Source organism: Phytophthora infestans, genomic scaffold, assembly GCF_000142945.1.
Source record: "Phytophthora infestans T30-4 supercont1.95 genomic scaffold, whole genome shotgun sequence".
In the NCBI taxonomy this organism is placed as follows: Eukaryota; Oomycota; class Peronosporomycetes; order Peronosporales; family Peronosporaceae; genus Phytophthora; species Phytophthora infestans.
In genome coordinates, this window is record NW_003303664.1 from 7359 (window position 1) to 32550 (window position 25192).

Consider the following 25192-nt stretch of genomic DNA (forward strand, 5'->3'; position numbering starts at 1 on the left):
TTCTTCACGATAGCACAGCCAGCAAGCCCAGTCGTCCTCTGGACCGCAGACAGCACCATCCATATTACGAGAAGCCCAGAACTACGAACGAGGAAATACCAGAAACACCAGCTTTTTTTGTCAGCACTTCATAATCAGTAGGAGCACCAGTGCAAAACATGAAAGATATTCTTTCCATCGACTCCTGTTGCTTTTCTGCCACACACATCGACCTACCGTTTGAGACAGATATTGTAATGTGTTGTGTAGATGACTGTATTATTCTCTGTCCCAAATCATATTCTAAGAGCAAGACCGCCTCAGCAAACTATTCTCGCGTAGCCAGAAGGCCTCAAGGGGACCTCCGCGACCGCAGAGTGCGCATCGACACGATGTAGCGATTGTTGAATACCTAGTCCACGCTCTTCTAGGCTACGATAGTGTGCGGTGTTTTGGTGATAAAAGGTGCATATTATCAACGAGCTGTGCGATCTCACGAATTATGAAAAAATATAAACATAAAAGTTTAGATTCCGCGCGTCGTAGTCAAGATTCCTGTTTACGCTGACCGCTAAGTTGACGGTGGATTTTCATGGAGCGATGCGGTCAGCAGCGAGGCTTCTGCGTTAGTCTTTCAGGAAGTCTCTAACGTTGTGACACGCTTTCGCAAACAAAAACGACTTCCCAAAGCGTCTACCCACTGAAATGACTTACAGTGCGTGAAGGATATGCGTGCCTGAGCTTAGCGCCGTATTGAGAGGCTATGGGAAAAGAAGATACTAGACCATATAAATTTAGTTGTGGACTTTTCGTGTTTTATTATTTTGAAGGCTCTTTGAAGTGATAAAGTATGCAATTTCAACGTCTCTATCTCTTGATGTGGCAGCCCCGTCAAAACAGTCACGAATTCGCTGCATATAGATGTGCTATAATATGTAAATCCAACAGGTAATGTTATCATTGATGTGATGCGTCTGCTGGACTACTTCGTAGGTACGTTGAAGCGGTTTCGGAAAGAGCAAAATTGAAGAAAGAGTAAAAGAAGTCATGGCTTAGCTCGCATTAAGCTTTAATATTATTACTTGAATTTTAATTCGCTCATTGCCCCGATAACTTATGATACGCTTAGCGCTCTGCAAAGGGTGCTAGTATTTGACGGAATGTTTAGCTGTATTTTTAAAAAAGTAAAGTAGGTGAAAGCTAAGGTGGGTCCACGTAATGACCCGTCTAACGAATTTAAGACGCGGTAGTGGCAATTGGTAAGTTGCTCCGCATCCCTGGCTAAGCTAAACCGTTAAAGATGATTTGGAGTGCACGGGAGCTCCTACCACCACAATGCCTAAATATCGTGAGGCGTTAACACCCCGGAATGTCTGCAAGAAATGGCATTAGGTAGAGAATGTAGATGAAGGATTGCTCGCACAAGTGGTATCAGGAAGTAACGCTAACGGAAAGCTGTTAGCGCACACAATAATAAAGATAATTAAGTCAAGGTGAATGTGATATGATATAAACAAACTTAAATGACTTAAGAATTGTTGATATTTATAGACTAAAGACGTTAGACTCTATAACATCTCCTTCAATGCAGATCTTACGCCTTCTCTAGTGCCGCATCATTTTTGCGAGACGCCCGCGGGAGCTCTGTATCTTTTTGCGGACCGAGGCTCCTCGATTGACGAGTGTCTGATGTCTATTTAGATCCATAGTTCCAGAGCATTCCATCGCGTAGAGTGTGCACACACAAGAGGTGCAGCGGGGCTGCCGTAGCTTTAGCGTCAGAGGAAGTCGTTCGGCTCAAAGAGTCAATAATACTAAGTTCCTTGTCCAAAGGACACTTACAGCCCAAGACCAGGGCTCAAAGTTAATACCTTAACTTTTATGCTTCAAAACCAGAAGTGTTTTATTTACTATTATTGCGGCCAAGCCGCCTAGGGGTAAATGTATCTGTTTAACTATCTAGCATAGTTAAACCTAATCAAATGCATAACGTGTGGCTTTCGGCCAACGTACTGAGAGACCTTCTTAACTCTCCAACTTATGTACTGAGTGTTTGTTAACTATCCGGGTACTTCGTACCCCTGTGTGCTCCACACCATGTAACCCCGTTACACTCTCCCCCACTAAGATGAGAACATTCCGTTCTCGAAACTCTCCTTAGCGAGGCCACGTCTTGTTAAGACGGCGGAGGTTCCTACACCTCACACCAGCGTTGTACAGCTCCGTGATCTCACAAACGCTTACGCATCGTTGATGCCCAACTTCTCGTCGTCGGTCCACGGCCCGATGTTCAAAGCGCAGCGCGCATCTTGCTCTCAAGCGGTCTCAGACCTACGCTCGCGCTCCGCGCCTACTCCAAGAGCTGCAAACCGCTTATAACAATGCTCTTGACTCATTCGAGTCGTCGACAACAGCTCAGCGGTTGAACACTCGCTTCACAAGCGATAGGACGGTGGTTCGAACCCACCAGGGCACAGCGCTCTCGTTCCATGAACGATTGTTCACGCTTGGACAAGCTTAAGGGCAACACCATTTTAGCTCAATGGTTGAGCGTTGGCTTTGAGAGCCACAGGTTAATGGTTCGATCCCCGTGCGGGACACCACTTTCGCTGTTACAGCGCATCCACATTTGGATCATGCTCATCGAGCAAGTTGTTTCAAAACAACTATGCGTCTATCGAGACGCTTGTGCCTGAACCTTGTTCAGCACAACACGAAGCACCTGCTTCCTTCGGGACCATGTCCCTAACACTACGAGGTCTCTCCACCTCCTGCTCCCGCTGCGAGCACCGCTCATACGTACGAGCTGGCTGCTGCAGCCACTGGTCAGAGCCTGAGCTCAACTACTGACCTCATCGCTCCCCACTCTAGTGGGAGGCGCCCAGCGCCTGGCGACCCTGTCGCACGCCATGGTGGTGCTTCGGCACATGATGTGCCCGGTCGTAAGCGTCAACGACGTCAGGGCAATCTTGCCGGAGGATAGCCTCAAACTCCCATGAGTTCTGTGAGTGAGGTTAACCCCTCCACTTCACCAAGTACTGAATACAACCCTGGCGTCTACGCCACGCCACAAGGCGTTCCACGTGAAAGTGGAGCTCACCATGCTCATCGAGCAGAGCTGAAGGAGGCCTTGCCTCAGCTGGGCTCTCGTGGGGAGAGTCTGCACTTGCTGGAACGGCGTCTGCGTCCATACGACGCCGGCGTCCACGACGCGAACGTTCACGTTCACCGCCCATCGGTCGATCTCGAAGAGATGATCCACCTTGTGGATAGGTTAGAGCCACTACTGTTGACTCACAACCAGGTCTCGGACCTTGAGCGTCCAGTCGCTCGGCTGAACGTTCAGCTTGCCTTGCTCCTGCATCTCGAGCACTTCGCTCCGCGACCTGTGGCTCTGCCACATGCTGTTGATCAGCCATCTGTGGATCCACCACTTGCTGTCGTTCAGCCTCCCGTGGCTCTACCACCTGCTGTCCTGCAGCTGTCCGTGGCCCAGCCACCGTTGGTGCCAACGCCTCCGCGCTCACCTGAGCAGGGTCTTGATATGGCTTAAGCAAGCCAGCATAGAAGACCGGATGCGTGCGCATCTTCTTCGGAAGGTTGAGCGTATACGCTAGGCCCTTCCTGGCCACGACCTTAAATGGTTCTATGAACCGAGGCACTGCGACACAGTCGCCTCATCTCTCTCAGAGGAATGGCAAGATGGCTTTCCTTCTTTGCCGAAATATAACTTCGAGGTGAAGTACAAGCCGGGGCGGCTTAATGTAGTGGCCGATGCGCTCTCGCGCAGGCCGGACTACGAGTTAGCTCATGTCACGACAGTGACGTCGTCAGTGCCTGACTTGATACGTGGAGCGTATGCACAAGACGACATGTGCGTAGCACTGCTACAGGCTCTTGGGAGCGAAGAGTTTAAGACTCCGACAAGGAATTGTCTGGGTGCTTACGCGCGAGGCTGCATCGATACTCACTCGATGGCGGCCTGCTGTACTACAGCACCGACTCCGAGGATAACCCTCGTGTAGTCGTTCCTCATGATGAGGATCTAAAGTATCGAGCCCTCTATGAGGCTCACGTTACGCCCTTGGGCGGGCACTTAGGTCGGGAGAAGACCTTTGGCTCGGTGAGCTCGATGTACTGGTGGCCCAAGATGTATAAGTGGGTCGGCACCTATGTACGCACGTGTGAGACGTGTCAACGGACAAAGTCCGCGCCGAGCACGGCAGCGCCATTGGCGAGTTTGCCTGTCCCCAAGGGATGCTGGCAGTCCATGAGTATGGACTTTGTGTTTGGCCTTCCCAAGGATAAGGCTGGAAACACGGGTATAGTGGTCTTTGTAGACCGATTGAGCAAGATGGCTCATTTAGCGGCAGTGCCGGACACCATTGATGGTGAAGGTACAGCTTTGCTGTTTCTAGACCGAGTCTTTCGCCAACATGGCTTGCCTGAGGCAATTGTCTCGGAGCGAGACCCGCGCTTCACCGCGAAGTTCTGGACGTCCCTCTTCAGAGTGCTCGGCACTCGTTTGGACATGTCCACAGCGGACCATCCGCAGACCGATGGTCAAACCGAACGCGTGAATCGCGTTGTGGAGGATACCCTCCAAAGCGTATGCGCTGAGGCGCCAAAACGCTCGCGGCAGATGCTCCCACTCGTTGAGCTTGCATTGAATAATGCAGTGCACGCCTCGACAGGCTACACTCCGTTCTATGTGAACGGCTTGGTTAACCCTCGCGTCTCACTGACGCCGCCACGCAGTGGCTCAGGGCTTGATGGGGGAGGGATAGCCGAGCGGCTAGCTGATGTCAGCCCTGTTGCGGTTCGCAAGCAGGTCGATGACTTTGTCTCTTTGAGACTGAGCGTAATGCGTCAAGTACGCGACGCTATGACTGAAAGCCAAGACACGCAGAAGGAACATGCAGATGCCAAGGGCAGAAGCAATGTTGAGAGGTTTGAGGTCGGAGACCAAGTTTTATTAAACGCTAAAAACCTACCTACTCATGCAGTGTCTGCAGTCTTCAAAACGAAGTTAAGACGTAACGACGCATGATCAGTAAAGATCACAAAAGACTTAGAGCCTAGCAGGTGTACCCTGAATTTGACTAGAGCATACTTTATTGCAAGTAGCTCTTTGTCCTGAACTGGATAGTTCTTCTCTGCAGCTTTGAGCTGGCGAGACTCAAACGCGATCACGAGCTCACGCCCTTCGGCGTCTGCTTGAAGTAAAGCACAACCGATTGCAAAATCGGAGGCGTCACAGACGACGCTAAACGGACTATCCGGGTCCGGTAGCGCAAGGATCGGAGCCTGGAGAAGGCTCTCCTTCACAGCCTCAAAGGATCCGTCGTGCTCGACGTTCCAGCACCATGGTGCGTTCTTTTTTAAGGAGATCTGATCATGGCCGAGCCATCTCCGCGTAGCTCGCGCTGTACTTGTGCAAGTAATTGGCTAAGCCTATCCACTTGCGTAAGTCCTTTTGGTTCTTGGGAACCGGCCAGTCCACGATGGCCTTGACTTTGGCAGGATCTGCCCTTAAGCCACGCTTCCCAATGAAGCACCCGAGGAAAGGTATTTCCTCCGCGCCAAAGACGCACTTATCCCAGCTGGCATACAACTTATTAGTGCGCATGCACTCGAGTACCGCTCGCAAGTGGTCAATGTGGTTTTCCACGTCTGACTTTCCGTGCTCAGCACGACTATGGACGAATATATCGTCAAAGTACGTTTGAGCGTACGCCCGGTGGGGCCTATACAACTGCGTCACAAGACGATTTAACGTTGCTGGTGCGTTCGACTTCCCCTGGGGCATGACCAGCCACTCCCAGAGCATACCGCTCGGAGTACTCACCGCTGTCAGCGGAATGTCGCTCGCTCTCATGAGCAATTGGTAGTTACCATCGACCAAGTCGAGCGCACTGTACAACGTACAGCCTACCATGTTGTTCTGCAGAACATCCTTGCGAGGAATCGGCGTTTGCGCCGGGATAGTGGCCGCATTTAGCTTGTTAAAAGCATGAGCAATGCGCCACTTGCCGTTCGGCTTTCTGACACAGAACGTGGGTGTCGAGTGCGGAGACTTACTCTCGCGCACCATCCCTGCCTCGTGCTTCGCACGGAAGAATGCGTCAATGACGTCACACTGCTCTCTCGGCAAAGGCCATTGCCTTGTTAGCAGTATTCGGTTCCAGGAACCAGGTCAATCTCATGACACACGCCTCGATCCGGAGGCAGGCCCGTCGGTGGGGCTTTCGAGACAACGTCTCCATACTCCTTCACCACCGGGTAGAAGGGATCCGAAGGATCTTTGAGGATCGCCGATCCACTTCTTGCGCTCAGCGCCTTCTTGGTGTCCTCTAGGACCGCGTCGTCCACGACGGATAAGGAGTTCAACTCCTCCTCAGGTCCCAGCAGGACCACGTCGGCTAGCTCGCCTGCCTTTAAGGCTTCGCCAAACTTGGCAATGGACATCTCGTCCAGCTCTAGCAGAGCATCTGCAGCGGGCAGAGTGTCAAGACTGATATCGCCTTCTACCTCCCCCGTCACTCCGCTAACGAGTGTATACAGCTGTTCACAGCAATCACGTGGAGCATCACCGCTCGACACGTTGGACACATCGTCCGACGTCGAAGACGTCACAGACGCCCTGCGTCTTCTTCTCCTCTCCCTCCGCGACCGAGCCCGGCCGGATGAGGGCGGTGTGGCGACATCTCCATCACCACCACCGGGTGCAGCAGCACCATCACTCCTCGAAGAGGATACAGTGTCTCGCAAGACACTCGGCTGAAAGCCAAGAGGTTCTTGACCTTCACACAGTGAACTAGGTGTCACTTCACCTGCATCTCCTGGGCCACGCCCATGATGCCTCGACGCGCAGTCGACCGCGACCCTCGGGTCACGCAGCGGTAGGTCATCGACCAGATTCGTACCACTCAGTAGGTTACGCGCCACTCCGCGCTCGTCCTCACCAGGACCCAGCAGTTGGTCATTGACCTGACCTGCACCGCTCAGCGGATAACGTGCCGCACCACCTACGCCCTCAGGGCAAACAGCAACCTCGTTGCTAACAATTTCGGACATACCAATGTCTAGCACTACGGCCGCCTCGGCCTCGTGCTCGCGCCAAAAGCGCTTCTGCTTCCTAGCAGAGGTGAATTCATGACTCGCCAAAGCTCCACTAGGAGCAGGGTGCGACGCACCCAGCGTTTTCGACTTCCAGTCGATCCATGGCTCATGGCGTTCCAGCCATGCCATGCCAAGGATGAGGTCATACCTCGCATCCAGGTCTAAGACCAAACAGCGTTCCACGCTATCAAAGTTCTCAAACTTCACTCCAAGGTCGACAGAGACCTTCGACACAGTTACCAGTGTCCCCGTCGCGAGACGGACAGAGATCGTATCTCTCGTTGGCACTACCAGTGCCTCAGCATACAGCTGACTCCCTTCCAGGGTGGAGCGACGGGCGTAGTTGCCCGAGGCTCCCGAGTCAATCAAGACTCTCCATGGCTTTGCAAAGCCCTTCACGTTCGCTTGAACGACCAGCAAGCATCGGCGGATGCCGGCGCGCTGCTCCGCAGCAAGAAGCTCCGCTTCTTCATCTTCAGCATAGCTGAGGTCCATCGGCTCTGGACCGCTCGAAGAGCTTGCGCTACCAGCGCTCCAACCAGGTCGTGCCGACCTGAAGTTGTGCTCGGCATTCAATGCCACATCCACCGCCTCTTCAAAAGAGTTAGGGTGTACACGGAATACTTCCGTTCGAGCTGCGCTCACACGAAGTCCCTCCATGAACACGGTCACGCTGACCAGTTCCGGAAGAGGGTCCGCCGCCATTCCGGCGATAAGAGTTTACAACTCTTGGACATAGTCCAATAAATCCTTCTTACCCTGGCGGGTAGCAAGGAACTTTGACCGGATACGGTACGCCTGATTAGGCGGCGCGAACACGCGCGAAAGCTGTTGCATCAGCTGATCCCAAGTGGGAAATGCAGCGTTAACAGACGTGCCGCACGTTAGTGCTTATTCGCGAGCGCGACCTCCAAGCCTGGAGATAGCCAGTGCCACGCGCTGATGCTCAGACTGGAGCAGGGCCGATCCCATGGCCATCTTGACCTCACGGGTCCAGAGAAGGAGATTCTCTCCATCCTTCCCCTCGAAGGTTTTTACGCTCACCATGAGCGGTTTCAGTCTCATAGACTCTTCACGCGTCATCGACGCCGCCGCCGTTGCGGCGCTCATCTTCTCTTGGACATGCTCCAAGAGCGCGTTCTCGTAGCGGGAGAACGATTCCAGCCTGGCAGTGACCGCCTCTGGACCTTGCGATGCAAGATGAGCCACGCCCTCCGGGCCAAGCAAGGACATAAGCTTAGTAAGCGCGTCCTGCTGCGCCGGGGGCAAATTCGCGAACACGGGGTGTTCCATCCTCGCAGAGGATATAGTCAACCGACTCAGGAGCGGGATTGACTACAAGTGCTACCAAGTGCAGCGGGGCTGCCGTAGCTTTAGCGTCAGAGGAAGACGTTCGACTCAAAGAGTCACTAATACTAAGTTCCTTATCCAAAGGACACTTACAGCCCAAGACCAGGGCTCAAAGTTAACACCTTAACTTTTATGCTTCAAAACCAGAAGTGATTTATTTACTATTATTGCGGCCAAGCCGCCTAGGGGTAAATGTATCTCTTTAACTATCTAGCATAGTTAAACCTAATCAAATGCATAACGTGTGGCTTTCAGCCAACGTACTGAGAGACCTTCTTAACTCTCCAACTTATGTACTGAGTGTTTGTTAACTATCCGGTACGAAGTACCCTTGTGTGCTCCACACCATGTAACCCCGCTACAAAAGGCGTGCTTAATCGCAAATTGACAAGTTCACTTACCCGAATTGATGTCAATCCATCACCCTGTAAAGGCATACCAAGCGTTTCACATTGCAGCAGACAATTTGCTCAGCCGGGCTGTAACGGATAAGTCCTTAACGTTGCGTCGGCGAATCGCATCCTGTACACGCGGACACGGCTTGCTGGTAACACGGACTGTATCCGAAGCGTCGGCCTCAGTCGCGGTAGCTAGCAAAAATGCGATACCGTCCGGAGACCGGGAGTGTAGCTCAAGCAAGCCCGCTCGCGACATCGCCCGAGCTCGACGAACCAACCGAGAATATGGCGCAGGGGACACGGCAAATGGCCAGGCGGTGGCAGCTTCACTTTGACACAGAGCGTAAGTAGCTGGGACAGTAGGGCGCCGACCTTCTGCTATCTTCGGAGCGTGACATCGCTTTTGATCGCTGCATTGTACGTCTCGCATGGCTTGTTCGCTGTCGCAAAATCACTCGGTGTATGAAGCATTGCCAACGTCACACCCTCTTAGACCGACGTTACATCTGCACAAGCCTTGCACGGGGCCAGCTCACTCTTCACCACCCTAGTCTGCTTAAAACCATCCAGAAGGTTCACTGTCTAGATGCATGGCATTGCTGAGACGATAAGCAGTCAGGGGTGTCGAATGGTCATTTCAAAAGGGAGGAGCTGGGAGAATGAGCTTCATGTGGCTGATTGGAATATGATTTTGCCCCCCATCTCGCTGGGAAAATGCGCTGGTTGGATGATATTTCGGTGACGATCAGGTTGCCGATTGGGCAATTAGCGAGTGAATTACGGTTGGTGCAGAACGTACTATTGCGGTGGTCAGTCTTGAGAAGTTGGTGATGCTAGCGATATGACTGTGCTAGCCGTGCTTTGATAGTACATTTTTGGTGTTTCACGCGCGCCAATGCGAAGAAGCGCGTCCTTGACGCATATAGGCAGGCCAAAACTGGCTGGGTGTGGCTGTATCTAACGCTGTGTAGTTTTCATTACTGCCCGCCGCATTGTTGCAAAGAGCAATATTGAGCAACGGCCTAGCGTGCTCCGTCTAAGGGCAAAAACTTACAGGTGCAGTGCGGCGTGTCCCTCGATCAAGAGCTGGTACTACTGCGCACGCACGATGGCTCCGTGCGCAAGGAGGAGAACGCAACGTTTGCATCGGACCTGTTCGCTGCATCCGTCAACACCGACGAATGCAACGAGTGCTGTGTGAGCAAGAAGGCTGTTATCGTTGCCGACAATGGCGCGAGTTTCTTGAGCGGGGTGATTACGATTCGCTGGTCGAGCACAGAATGTCGCTTATCAAGGAAGCGGTAAGTTCAGCAGACACAATGTAGCACAGCGCTTGGTCTGGCGCATGGAACGCTATTATTCTAAAAGTATTTTCCTTGCGACGGAAGAGATGATATGATGCCATAGATGCGCTAACTAAGCAAAAATCGAGCGGACAACTGTGAACGAACAAGGTTACAGCGTGACCGTAGTTTACGCCGTAGCTCGCGGTCGTTATAGTTTGTGGGAGAACTGAAATAAAGATTTTTTAAAGATTGGAAAATATGTAGGCCTTAAGCATCGTATAGGTCATATCTTACGTCGATATGTGCTTACAATGGTCGCAATTCTAGTGACAGAGATCCCACCAAAGTTCCTGAATATAGGATCGACGAACAGAACGCGAGGTCAGCCAGGCCACCGCAGACGGTTAGCACTAATCCGATTTATAGTATCGTCAGCTTACAATCAAACGTCAAGAACGGTCCAAGTCCATGCGGGGATACACTGCAAAAACATATTTAGAACTTGTTTAGAAATGTGTACAAGCGAGGTAAACAATTAGCTCGCCTAAATTTGAAACCTAACCCTACGGGTCAAGTATATACGCTCAAAATAGTCCTACTCCGGACTATATATTTCTTCGCAGCGCTGCTAATAGTACACTACTGTTTCTGCGAGACTTACAATTTTTGTAAACCGCGCTTGGCAGAGCCAATTAGCTCGATACCGCGGTCTGGAACTGTCGGAGATCTTACTAGTGTTGTCAATTAAGATTAAATCTATACGACCGCTGTCAAATTTCCAAAAACAAAACCACTTAAAGGAAATTTAAGGTGTTTAAGAAAAATAGTAGTAGCTCGAGTGGCGTACCACCAGTATGGAGTAAAATCTGCGTTACCAATCTGTACCGGAACAGTTCGTATGTTCATTTTTTAGATTGTTTCACAGCTATATGCAGATTATTGTACTGGTTTCACTATTGGTATATACCGCAGATCGCGCATGAGCAGGTAGAAACGAAGACGTGGCAGCAGAGCACTGAATTCTTCGAAAACGTCTACCCTCCCGCCCCAGCTTAGCTTTTGACATGTGTCGTATCTTAAATGTGTAGTCTCCGCCAGCAACTACACAGTCGCTCATAACGCATTGCAATGACAGGAACCCTGCATTTATAGACGCTGGTAGCAGCTCATAGGAACTAAGATGCACCGACTCTTGACCTTTCCCAGAATAGAGCAGTTTTTCATCGACATAAGCTAAATTGTCCATGGCATCAAAGAGATCGGTTTCTGCACTGATGCACTCCAAACTAAATGCAACTCTGCGCTTCTAATTTCTTCAGACCCATATGTTAAGTCACAGAAGTCTTGACACGGACACTCCCGATACTCATCACTCAAAAAATCATCGGAGGAGGAAACAGGCCTGCGCCGCGGCTCGAACAGCGATGTGCTCGATTGAGTCTACAACTCGCAGTAGTTCTAGGGCGGGGGTTCGAAATCTCCTTGGGCGATCGGTGCAGTGCAACAGCGACGGCAACGCGTACACGCTGGTATGATCATAGTTGGCGAGTGTGCGTTCGAGTTCTCACCCCGAACGATCCAACTCTGACGAGTACACATCGGCGAAGAATGCCACCGACCGTTTAGTTGAGGAGTGCGGAAACGTAAATGCTCAGCCTCGGATACATGATCTATTTTATCATTTTCAGACTTCGGGTCGTCAAATATTGCCCAATAATCACCCGTATAAAAGTGTGTAGTGGTTGAAAGTAAATTAAGCTCTATGTCAAACTATGCCCACCCCGCGACATTTGAGTCCATCATCAGCGGGAAACGGCATCTTTATTGCTGCCCCGGTAAGCCTACTGACCAAAAATATTTCGTCCACTTACATATAAAATTCGGTACGCATGACTTGTAATATGTAAATATTGGTCATGGATTGGCTTGGAGCTGAGGTGACGCTGGGCTCGTCCGGTGTACTGGATTGCTCTCTAACTGTAGGCTGCTTCTGAGCGTGGGGCTTACACTAAAGAAGCACTAGCAACAAAAGAGGTCTGTAAACAGAGTGAGTGTCGAGCAAAAGGCCACGACAGGAATGCAGTTCTAAAATAAGGCTTGCTCGTATCTAGGGTTTGCTGAACCGTATATTTAAATGTCCGTGAAGGATCCAGCTTCACGCAAGCCAGTGCACCGCTCCGCAAAGTTCTATTCTATACATTAAGTAGTACGAAGCACACTTCACCTAAGTCAGCGGGTCGTGAGCAGCACGACGACACGGTCGCTTTTGCCAAGCGATCTTAGTAATCTGGGAATCGCTTTGCGCAGCCAGTGGCTGCGGCGTCAGGCGTTGGAAATTATTCATGATCGGATGTCAGTGTGCCGGGCACTGCCAGACCGTTTGTACGCTCTGCTGGGGATGGCCTCATCCCACTTCTACTTGGTCCGGCAAATACAACGCCTGGTTGACGCGGTTACACACAAGATTTCACAGGCTGAAGTCGAAGCTCAGCAGCACCGCAATCCGTACAGCTAATAATAGGATACAGTCAACACTGACCATCATCCATTCGGGGTAGCCTTCGTAGTCGTAGGCGTAGTCGTATTCGTAGTCTAGACGCTCGGCGTCCGCTGTCAGCTCAGGTGCAACTCGTGGTACAACCCCGCGAGACAGGTGCGTCCTGATCGACCTTCTCAGTGCACCATCGCAATCGAATACATTGTTGCTGTCACGTTTGGCCATCGTATCGCCCAGTCCTTTTGCGTTCGCTCGGGTCCTTATCTGTCTGACAGAGTTAAGACTCCATCTAGTCCGTTCGCACTGCAGCAATAGCATTCTCAGCGGAGACGCAGTCTCGGCAGTAGCCGCAGCAATCGCAGTTATAGTAGTATCATCTGGAGCGTCCCCGAACAAGTTCTTTATCGCTTGTCGAAAGCGAGTGAGCTTTACCACCGCAAGTGGCTTGGCCATGACGTCCGCGACCGTCGGCTCGGTGCGACGTGAGCATCTTACCTAAACGTTACGTCTCCGCATATATTACTAACTGTCAATGCGCTCAGACTTGAAGTGCTTGCCCAGCTTAGCGGACAACGAGATCGCTTCCTTATTATTAGCCTACAGCAGGCACCACATTCTTCCGGACCAGCTCTTCACACAAGTCCGCGAGCCACATCACGTTCTTGGTGGCTTCAGTCATGGTAGCATACTCCGCTTCGCACTTGTTCAGCAAATTGACCTAGTGCTTTCTCAGCTCATACGATATCACGTTACCATCAAGCTCGTATAGCCACTGATAATCTGACCGCCCACAGGATCATTCGCATAATTCGCATCTGAGTAAAAGCGTACAGTGGCAGTACTTCCCTTAAAGATGTTCATCACCAATTTGTAATCCAACGTAGCCTTTAGATACCCAAGTACCCTCTTATCTACGCGTATCGTGTGCTGTCGCAGGAAGTCAGGAACTTACTAAGATATTTGGCTGCACGCGTAATGTTAGACCTCGAAGTATGCACAAGGTACTAAAGCGCGTCCACCAGATCACGGTACGGCAGATAGCTCTTCGTCGCAGGTACAGTAGCCTTCGACAATATATTAGCCTCAGAAGTAACACATCCGTTATAATCAAGCATGTGGAAGCCCCGCAAGACTTCCAGCACATACCGCTTTCGACAATGCGAAATCGGTTGGCTAAGTCTAATAATCAAGATCGCGACACCAGGTTATACCCAGCATAGTCAGCACAAAGGTTTCTTGCAGAAACCTTTGTGCGCAGGTGTAATCTTGGCGCACAGGTATCGAGGTTTCATAAACAATATGTCATACACGTAGACAGTAAACAGCACTTTGGCTTCAATTTCCCCCTTCAATGCATACAACCCATCATCTTAATTCGACCGTTCAAAGTGTGTAACCATATTGGCATGTAGGGTCCAGTACTAAAGCTTGGGCGCCTGCTTTAATCCATAGAGACTCTTTAAAAATCGCATACAGTACTCAGACCACCCACATGAGACCCAGGTGGCTGCCCCATGAAAATCAGGTCGTCGGTATCTCCGTACAGGAGTATCTCACATACTCGTTATAGACTGCTGCATGAATACACTCAAAGCAAATCACAGGTGCATATGTTTCACTGTACTTGATGCCGAATTGTTGCTTGAATCCACGAATGCCGAGATGAGCCTTGAATTGCCACGCGGCCACGATCATCTCGCTTCACTGCAAAATCCAAAGACACGTAGTTACCTTGACACCTTTCGCCTTCTCCGCTGTCCAAGCTGTCAGGCCCTGTGCTTCTTAAGCAACACCAGTTCTGTGAGCATTGCCGCCCGCCAGTCCGCGCCATGCGCCGTTTCCTGGCCAGCACGTAGTCGATCAATCTTACGATTGCCTTCTGCGTTTTTCTCGGTCGCTTCAGACATGGATCGAATGGAGGTTTCTAAATTGCAAATCCATGTTTTCCTTTACGAGCACCTTTTGCGCCTTGCGGTTGCGTCTCTCCGTCGTCTTATCGGCTTCGGTCACTTCTCAGGTGCAACCTGAGGCTCGGCGGGCTTTTTCACGCCCTGCCGCTTGATGCGCACACGCATCATGCTCTGCACTCCCATTGGCCTTCACCGCTTCCACCGTCCATTCAGCTGCATGAAGTTAATATGCCTGGCTCATCGGCACAGGACCGCTGATCTCAGCAGCGTAGGTATAGATACCCGTCTTGATTATTGTCACTTGGCTCCCCTGGCAGAACGTGCAGCGTGGCCAGGTACGCGATCTCCAATAGTTGCTTCATGTAGGTTCCACCCACTGTGAACTCCTCGCGAAAGCGGCAATTTTCGCTCTGTGCCGTTTTCACCTGACAGGCCTATAGGTCTAGAAATTTGTAGCCATTGGTAGTGTCACTGTAATCGGACAAAAGATGCATTCGTGGCCGTGGCGTAAGTTTCTCCTTCCTATGGCCTGACTCAGGTGGTACTCGCACATGGACAATTCAGCCCCAGGTCCACAGGATACTTAGTGGCCGTTTCCGTCAATACAATTTATCGTACGAGAAGTCATTACCAACAGCTTGGTAGGAAGCATGTTCAGCGTAGTCACCATGTCCAGCAGAGCTTTACCCACAGCATGTTAGGAAGGTGTGTCGCTGTCAGCAAAGTTCGCACGCGAGGCAACACAATAGCATTCGCTATTTTTGCAATCCCGTTCTCTTGCTAAACGTACGCGTTCGTGAACTACTGTACGATGCCATGTTCAGTAATACTAATGCGGCTTGGTTCCAGCAAACGCACCGTCTTGGTCCAATCGAAGCTGTAGCACCTGTAGCCTTTGGGATGTGCCTCAAGCTCCCTTAGTAGTTTCAGAATAACCAAGTAGCTTATATCGTCTTTTCAAATAAATATGCTCATTTGTAGCTTGTAACAACATCCACAAAGAGCATGAACAAGGTAGTCCTGGATGATGTCTACACGTTTATACCACATATGTTCATTTCCAGCAACTCATGTGGTTTAGTCGTGTAGACAGGATGCCGCTTTTGGCTCATTGACTTGGCATTACTCACAACACAGCCAATGCATTTGTAGGTGTTTAGTTTATTCGTGTTGTGTTTAATCCCTAAATTCATCTTTGCTGCATCCACCGGGAGCAAAGTCATGTGCAGGTGACCAAAGCGCTGATGCGTCTGCTCCATATCCCTCTTGCGTAGCCATATCCATATCCATCACTTCGGTTGCCTTCTCACTTCGCAGCCGATAGATGTTGTCTCGCATCCCAAACTTTAGGATAGTGCTTTACGCCGTCTTCTGACCCACTAAGCACATTAGCTTGTAGTTGCCGGTAGTCTGTAGGCATCATATGCTGACCTTGAAGCTCGGCGTGCAGATCACTTCATCAGTAAGTCGATCCTCAAGTTCACCAGCTGTTTTGCTAGCAACACGCAGTAGGATAGAGCAACTGAAAGTCGCGAGCTCCGTAGCACCATTAGCGAAGTCCAACCGGTTCGTCTTGTCTTCAAACAGCGTCGTGAACAGTCAGCCCACCACGAATATTGACCTGCGATCCCGAGTCGAGGATCCACTCCTTAAAGTTTCCCTCAACATATTCTATGTTCTCGTCGCGACCAACAGCATTCACTGACGCCGTCGGACCTTGGTTGGCACCATCTTGCCTGGGTTGGTCTCATTACGGCGACATGCACCTCTACTCTGGCCAGTTGCAGATCCCTGAGCATTGATCTGAGTCGTTCCAGGTCTCTGTGCTTTGGGTTGCTCCTCCCCCTCGGCGCTCTTCGTCTAGTTGAGGTCCATAGTGCCTCGTCTGGTTCCGACGTGGAGACAACGATGTCCTTCGCATCTGTGTTGCGCTGGCCCGTCATGTCTTGATGGTCCACAAGGCTCGATATTCCTCGATCTGACACGCAGTGGCGATCGTCCTCTTGGTGACAAGTAATGCGATCCACCACAGTGCCTTGGTGGGAAGCTTTCACGTAGTGGAGTCCAACGTGGTTTAGCATGTCCTCGCGGCAGCGAGCGCTCATGGGACGGATATCGCGGAGGTATAGTAGGTCCTCGAGGCGGTGAGCGCTACAAGAAGGCGCGCGCCGACGATCTGGCGAACACCCTTGAATGAAGGTCCGCGCAGGGAGAGACCACATTTGGGTGACCTTGGGGGCAGCGCTCTCTCGAGGTAGCGAACAAGCTTGTAAAGCCGATTAAACATTTATCCGTACTAACTAGGCATAATTAGATTATGCTATAATTGTGGAAATATAAGGCCCGGAAGGCAGTTTGGCCGCTATGTGGATTCCAGGGGGAAACAAACGTTTTTCATGACAGCTTTTGTACTCTATGAGTCGCCGTTTATCATGGCGTTTCGCGACGTCCCGTTGTCTTGGCCGTTGAACAACTGGCTGACAAATATGTTATGCATGGCCTAAATTCAATCTCAAGTTATATAACGCGAGTAATCGTCTATAAACACCACATACGTGCAACCACCAGTCGTCTTGGGTCCATTTGGACCCTTCACATTTGTACGCATAAATTCACTGCAACGCCACATATGATGAAAGTGTCCGACTCGAGGGAAGTCATCCGCTCTCATCTCCCTACGCAGCAGCCTGTACAGACGTCCTCACTCGTGACTTCATCCGTGATGCGACATTCACTTTCTGCCGAGGTCAATTTTTGTCTTAGCGCTTGGGATGTGAGCTAGACGTGTCTACCATATCTCATACGGCGCCTTACAAGATATTGCAACGTAACACACCTCTCCTCGCCCTCCACTGTCTTTAGCTTGTGAATGTTTCTACAGCGCGAGGTATCCATGGTGATAGCGTCACCATAGCGGAAGCCACTCGTGTCCTTTGAACTACACCGTGACGTCCTTTTCAGCCGGTTTAGACCAGGACATGAGGCTTCTGCCAACGTTAGGCATGTTAAGATCAATCGCCAGCTTCACGAACGATCCATCCTCCATCTTCAACCCGACGGCCCCCGTTGCAACTGCGTCGATCTTCGTGCCATCCGCAATCATGATCCGGATAGGCGTTCTCAGGTCCCCATAAACACAATTTTGGCTTGGATGCTGGTAATGTGCGTGGGTTTTCGCACGAATCGATGAGCTAATCCGATTTGGCCGTCGCACCCGCAGCCGGCACGCAAAATCGGTAGTTTGAGCTTGCGCCATGTGCCCACCCCTCGTCAACCTTCTACTTCCAGCATTCAAACTCTTTCACTCACTCGAACCGCCTCTGAATAGCGACGGCTATACCCTTGTTTCTAGCCGTAGAAGCCCTTGCCATCAAAGCGACGCAGGTTTTTAATGTCTTCTCTATTCGTTACACAAGCTCTCCCTTGAGACAATGGCAATTCATCGTAAGCTTCAACACCATAGAGCGCTTGAATCGCGTATGTGAGCGTCGCGTTGGGCGTATTCGCGAGGAAGTCGCAAGCTTTCGGCACTCGTCGGTCAAAATTTCTGGGTTGCGGCACGAGCTGCCCAGTCGCAACCGCAGAATCACCGATTGACCCCCTTTAGACTATCTACCCCTTCTACTTGTCTACATAAGCAACGAGCTTCGTAACGGGCTCCACATATATGCTGGGTAACTTTTAAGTAATGAGAAGCCGGTTCTTGAGGGTCTTATTATTGATGTGACGGGGCAACACAGCACCTTGCGCTAGTGGAAGGCGGCTTCCGAGAGTATACACATTCTCAGTGAACAGCGGTTCACTGGTCCCTTTTGTCGGAGGGAGCGAGGTGACCAATTTAGGGTAAGTTGTAAGTTGAGCGTATTTATAGATAGGCTAAGCTTGCGTTAAATATACAAAACATAAGTCATCTATCGTAAAGCTATGTTATCAGCTAATGGCTAGCCTCTGACGACCATGGTACCATGTACAATGTATCCCGAAGTGTTGATGTATCACACTTCATGTAACCAGGGGTACATGTTTAAGTACGTACCCCGTTACATCCTCCCCCACTTAGGTTAGTTTACTGGCCAATCCGAATGAGGAAGTGTACGTCACAAGCTTTCATTTTCAAAGTTGAAATACATCGCTTGCCTGCGCGTACGGGACGGGGTCTCATTTTGCAGTTAGAGCCTCGAGCAGCACTTGAGCGCTCTTCTTCTCAGTCTTCACTTTGACCTTTGGTATGCCCGTGGCACTGCGACGAGCGGTGCAAAAGCACACCCCAAGGCTGCTGCCGGAAAGGTGCAAGCCAAGAGCACTAAGCCTCGCGGTAAATCTTGTCACTTCAGGAGGTTTCTAAGGTGGCCTCGAAGGCGATCGGCTCATCCGGCGACGCGGCTGCGAGCAAGCACCGCAGTCCGTCACGTTCGGTCTCTCCAGACAACCGACCGAGCCCGCGGTTCGTTGAACGTGAGTTCAGCTCGGGCAGTGAGGGCTAGGTCGAGTCTGGGAGCACTCATGATGCTCCCGTGGGCTCCGTGGGAGAACACACTAGCGAGCACGACGATGATATTTTCAGGACGTCAGTGCGCTCGAAGCGTTTTGAGGTCAAGGCTAAAGGCTCTATCAAAGCTTAAAACCTTGGTGACGAGAAAAACCCAAATATCTCTCGCTCGCCGAGGGCCTTGCGCGTGCTAAGGCTGCCAAATTCATAGCCAAAAGCGACAAGCCCTCTAAAATTCGCACGTCTTCGAAGTCTCCACTTCGCGAAGAGAAGGAGACTGGGTACTCCTATCGGAACCTCTTTGGTTCCTCGGATGAAGAGAAAGAGGAGGGTGCCATCCATGAGGCCGGGGGGGGGGGTCACGTACGATCTCGACCAGCAGCAACAGAATTTTTTAAGCTGCCCAGCGTATGTGCGTGTGTGTGTGTGTGGGGGGGGGGTCCGGTGGCGACACCCGTCAACCATTAAGCTGCCATCTACTCAAGCGGCTGTTGGCTTCCCGAGGAGAGCTCTGGACAGATCTCTTTCATGAGATTCTCGTCGCTCCTCGTGACCTTGTGGGCGGTCACACTTCTAGGGGCATCTACGAACGTGCCCTTGTTTAGAAAGAACAGTTGCTCGTTGACAACTTGGAGGCTGCTCGGTGTGTGCTTCTCGCGCCACACCGCATCCTCCTTAAGGACTTCACGACTTGTCGTAAGAAGCCTGAGACCCGGGGTGGTCTCTATCCTCTCTGGGTATACCCCTGGGTTATGCCCGAGAACTGTCCCACGTGGAGGTTTTGTGAGGACATGTTCTGGGCATGGGTGGCGTCTCGTAAGTACTCACCCACGGAGTTACGGGAACCCCATGAAGATCAGCAGTTGTCCCGAATCCTGGACCAGCGTGATCTTCGTGTTCGGTTTGCCCACTTGGTCTGCAAGCGCATGCTGCCAAGGAACATCATGAAGCGTGCGGCTTCCAGCGCTCACGATGTGCGCGGGTACGGAATGTATTCATCGTCCGTACCCCGTTCGGCCGGACTATTTACGAAGCTGCTGTCGCTTCTGTTCCCAGATTGCGACCGCCTTCGGGCAGCCTATTAGGAGGCATTCAATCGGCTCCCACGAGCCCTCGGAGTGGGCGTAACCCCTCCACTCCACGAGGAGCGGTCGCTTACCGTGATGTCTTTGCTCCTGGAATATCCGCTCCACGTGGTAGTGGTCTTCTCCGTTCCGGGCAAGTAGGGGCGAATATGCCCCCGTACAAGTACGAGTACCCCCCCCCCCAAACACTACTCTCGTCCGAGTGCTTCTCCTGCGGGTCCGACGTAGGACCCTGAGGTTGACCGCCTTCGTCAACGCGTCCTTGTGCTTGAGATTGCACTTGGCCTTGAGACGGGCGGTGATGCTGCCGCCCAGGGCGAGAATCCGGTCGTGCTCGCTCGTCTTGCGGGCCGCCTGGACCTTTTGGAGCATGAGGTCTCGTGCCTGCATCTGCGGGTGGACAGGCGGGCCTCTTCGTCCGATCTTGACGAGGTCTGCCCCAGGATCCGACGTATCGAGGCTCTGCTGTCGCGTCCGGAGCCGCATTCGGCGTACGCGTATGATGCGTACCCGACGTACCCGACGTACTCGGCGTTTGGCCCCGAGGTCTGCTCGTACGGGGCACCTCCGGCGTACGGGCTTGACCGCAGCCTTGCTGTTCCACCCGAGGTTTGGATGCCTGTTCCGACGCCCTCGCCGACGTGTGTGGTCGGTCCGTGCTTCGAGAAAATGGGACAAGGTGGGTCTGCAAATCAGCAACCCCCTGCGGCTCATAGTACCGCTTCGGATGTTTAACGTAGAACGTCCCGTGCTACGTCATTGACCTAGGCAGGTCGATGGTGTATGACACGCCATGCCTGACCAGGACTGCGAATGGTCCAATGTAGTGGTGCTTCAGCTTGGTGCTGGCAACAGAGCTGACTGTGGATAGGGGTAGGTTCCTCGTGTCTAATAGCACTAATTCACCCACCGTAAACACAGTTAAGGTTCCTCTTCCAGGTTGGACCAGAGTACTTCTCCTGCATTTGTCCTGGGCCGCTGCCATTGCATCGCGGACCCTGCTGATCACACTTAGTTTGGTGTTCACAAAGAACTCCTTTTAATTCCGCAGCGAAACCGGTCTCATATCTGAGATTTGGGATGAAAAGGCTTTATGACCCTCTCCTCCATTTAGAATAGCGTGTGCAGCGTCCCCTCGAAGCGAGATGGGCACTCTGGGGTGCCGAAAGCCATTCAAGTACAACGGCGCAAGCCCCGTGGACGCGTGCACCGCGTTGTTGTGTGAAAACGCAGCAACTGGAGTCTGCGTTGACCACATTTGTGAAGCAACCGCGCACACATTGCTCAAAGTGACCTCGAGCACTCAATTGACGCGCTCCGGCTTGCTGTCTGTCTGTGAATGGTCCGCAGTGGGCATCTACAGGCGAGTTCCGAGCAAAGAGAACATCCTTTTTCAGAACGCAGCCGTGAACCGCGGGTCTCGGTCCGAGACAATCGTCTTCGGGAGACCGTGACAGCGGAGCACACCGTTTACGAACAAACTCAAGGTCTGTTCGCCTGTGACGGTAGCGGGTACTGGAGCAAGATTAACCCTCAGGCTCATCCGATACGCGAATAACAAATTCCTGGTGTTGCCGTGTCCGTCGGCGGGAAGCCCAATAATGAAATCAAGCCTCATCGACATTCAACAGTCAGTCAGAATGGGCAGGCTCTGTAACGGAGCAGAAGTGTGCCCTGCGGGTTTAGCTCGCTGACGTGTCTGGCATGTATTTACGTACTGGGCGATCCACTGGTGCATGTGGGTCCACCAGAATTCCTGAGAGACCGACAGGAAGGTCTTCTCCCGACTTAAGTGGCCGCTGGAGTGCGCATCGTGCGCCTCCGCGAGGATGTCGAGCTTCAGATCCTCGTCGTTGGGTACGACCACGCGTGGAGGTTCACTAGGCTTCACCCGATAGTGGTGAAGGCTGGAACCGCTGTCGCGACGAAAGCCAGTCGGACTTTGCGTTCGTCCTGCTGCTAAGAACTTGACGATAGGCGAGACAGCCGCATCGTCCTTATACGCCACGCGTATCCGATAATAAAGATCCGCTGGCACCCGTGTAATATGGGCCAACTCGTAGTCTGAACGCCGAGTGAGGATGTCCGCAAGCACGTTGAGCGTGCCCGGCTTGTACTCACTGCGGAAGTTGCTGTTCGCGAAGAAGGACAACCACCTCGCATCCGCTGAACGGGGTGAGGCGAGGTCGTCGCCGCCCTCAAGGACGCGTGGTCTGTGTAGTTCACAAAGGATCTTGAGCCCAGAAGATGAACATGAAATTTAACAAGGGCATACTTCATTGCCAGGAGCACCTTGTCGTGAACGGGGTAGTTTTGCTCGGCGGCTTTGAGCTGCCTGGACTGGAACGAGATGACTCGCTCGTGACCCGCTGCATCGGGCCGCAACAATGCACAGCCGATGGTATAGTCGGAGGCATCGCAGACGACAATGAGCGGTATCGTTCCGTCCGGCAGGGCCAAGACAGGAGCCGCTTGGAGACTGGCCTTGATGCTGTCAAAGGCATTTTGGTGCTCTCGCTCCCAACGCCAGTCGGCGTCCTTCTGAAGGAGGCCCGACAAGGGATTAGCGAGGCCCGCGTACCCTGCGCTGTACTTGTGAAGGTAATTGGCCAAGCCGAACCACTTTCGAAGATTCTTCTGAGATCAGGGTGTCGGCCATACAGCAATGACCTCAAACACGAACCCCTAATCTCTGATGACGCGAGGACGCACTTGTCGATGTCGGCGTAGAGCTTGTTCGCTCGCATCATCTTTATCACTCGACGGACGTGCCCCAAACGCACCTCCAAGACCGTCTTGCGTCCCTCGGCACGGCTAAGGACAAAAATGGCGACGAAGTACGTTTTGCACGAAGGCAAGCCATGGCCTGAACAGATGCGTCACCAGGTGGTCGAATGTCGCCAGGGCGTTAGCCAAGCCCTACGGCACAGCGAGCCACTCCCAAAGCATGCCGCTTGGAGCGCTCACCGCGGTGAGCGGGATGTCGCTCTCGCGCATCAGGCTGTGGTAGTATCATTCTACCAAATCCAGCGCACTGTACAGTGCGCATTAGGCCATGTTGTTCAGCAACACATCCTATGGTGGGATTAGTGTTTGAGCCAGCACCGTCGCGTTGTTCAGCTTGTTATAAACGCGAGCTGGAAGCCACTTCCCGTTCGGCTTCCGAGCGCAGAATGTTGACGGCGAGGGTGGGGACTTTGACTTTCGCACCATGCCTGCCTTCGCTGTCGCAACGAAGAAGGCATCAATGCCCCGCACTTTTCTCGTGGAAGCGGCCATTGTCTCGTGTCACAGTACTTTGTGCCAGGCACTAGACCGATCTCAGGTCGAACGCTTTGATTCGGTGGGAGCTGGGTCGGTGGGTGTTTGCTCATCACGTCCGCATACTCTGTCACCAAAGGATACACCGGATTCTTGGGGTTCTCAAGGATCTTAGAAACCAAGCGCGTCTGACGCTGCTTGATCAACCCTTCTAGGACATCCCCGTCCAAGACAGAGGAGGCGTTCAACTTCTCTGGGGCGGCCTCTGGTCTTATGAGCACCATCTCGGCAATGTGCCCAGCTTTGCGGTCGACCAGGGAAATCTCAACCATCATTTACGCGAGGTTCCGTATCTCTGCAGCCTCTGGCAACAGTTCCAAGTGGACACCAGATGCCTTGACGGGTAAACCGGTCTCGCCATCGAAGATGTGAAAGCACGCTTCCACCGACCGCGTCGGAGGAGCCCGGGTCCTGGCCTCCGAGCTGATTAAAGCAACGTCGATCTGAACGAGGTTCGGACCCGCCTTTCGAAGGCGGCGGTGGCGGCGGCGACCGTGACGTGTAGCTTCGTTCCCACGTCTGGGGATGTCGTGGAGCCGACATCCGAGGCACTCGAGGCCTCGGGTGGTGATGTGTCACCCACGCAGGAAGCGCATCCCGCGTCTTCCTCTTCAGTTATGGTCTTCGCCACCTCATGTGGAACTGTGTTACCCACACAGGAAGCATATCCGACGTCTTCCACTTCAGTTAAGGTGTGGGTGACCGTGTGGGGAACTCCGTTTCACACCCTAGAGCACGCTAATGCCTACGTTCATGACAGCCGCAGCTTTCTGCGGAACTATTTTACTCGCTTGTGGAACTAAGTTTCCCACTTGGCCAGCGCCTCCTAGCGCCGGCACAATCGAAGCTTCCTCGGAGTCGTCATATACATCAGCGACTCTCAAGCATTTACCGCATGCTTCGGTACCCTATCCGCCCTTGCGGGTGCCCCGGGTCCTGCCAGAGGTGGGAACATGACTCACCAATGCCATGTCGGACATTGCAGGGCGACTGGCACCGATTGATATGCCTCGCCAGTCGATCTAGGGGTCGTGTTTTTTTAGCCAGGGCATGCCCAGGATCAAATCGTGTGGATCCATGGCGAGAGCTGTCCTAGGCTGTCGAAGCCTTCGAACTTTACGACCAGATCCATTTGAATGTTGGGGACAGTGACAACCTTCACGTCGGCTAGTCGCACTGACACCGTCCCGCTGCCTTTGCTTTCTCTCAACGCATCAGCCAACTTGTTGCTATTACGGGCAGCCGTCTGGCGACGTGCGAATCGCTTCGACGCCCCAAAATCGATCAAGATTCTAAAGGGGCGGTCGTATCCCCGTACACATCTGTCTACTACAAGCAGCCCGCCGCTGCTCTTCGCCTATTGGAGGACGTGAAGACTCTCAGGGTCTAAGTCCCCGTGGTACGCATCACGCGCGTATCTCTCACAAAGCCTTAGTTCTTCCCCAGTAGCCCCCCCCCTCCACTAGTATCCGATGTTCCCCTGTCCCCAGGATCATGGCTTCTGCCAGCGACACTTGAGGACGGGCTAGGGGAAAATCCGCCTGCGGTCTCTCCCCGCGGGGCCGTCACGCCTAAAGGGGCCTAGCTTCCCGCAGCCCAAGCAGCGAATGTCGCGCTGTTCGGCGGACCCGGGCTCCATGCAAATTGGTCCGGTGGGGCTGGTCCATCCAGGATTCAACACAGAGCTTCCAGGCGAAGCTGAGGCCGGCGTACGCGCCTGATTTGGCTGTACTCTTCTTGAAGAGCTACTCGAAT

The 25192-nt window shown here is 52.4% G+C and overlaps 1 pseudogene across 1 annotated transcript; it reads left to right on the forward strand.

Annotated features, from left to right (window-relative positions):
- The first annotated feature begins 2507 nt into the window (after positions 1-2507).
- Positions 2508-2577, forward strand: PITG_30404 (annotated as a pseudogene). The gene has a single exon. The product of its transcript is annotated as a tRNA-OTHER (tRNA).
- The last annotated feature ends 22615 nt before the right edge of the window (positions 2578-25192 follow it).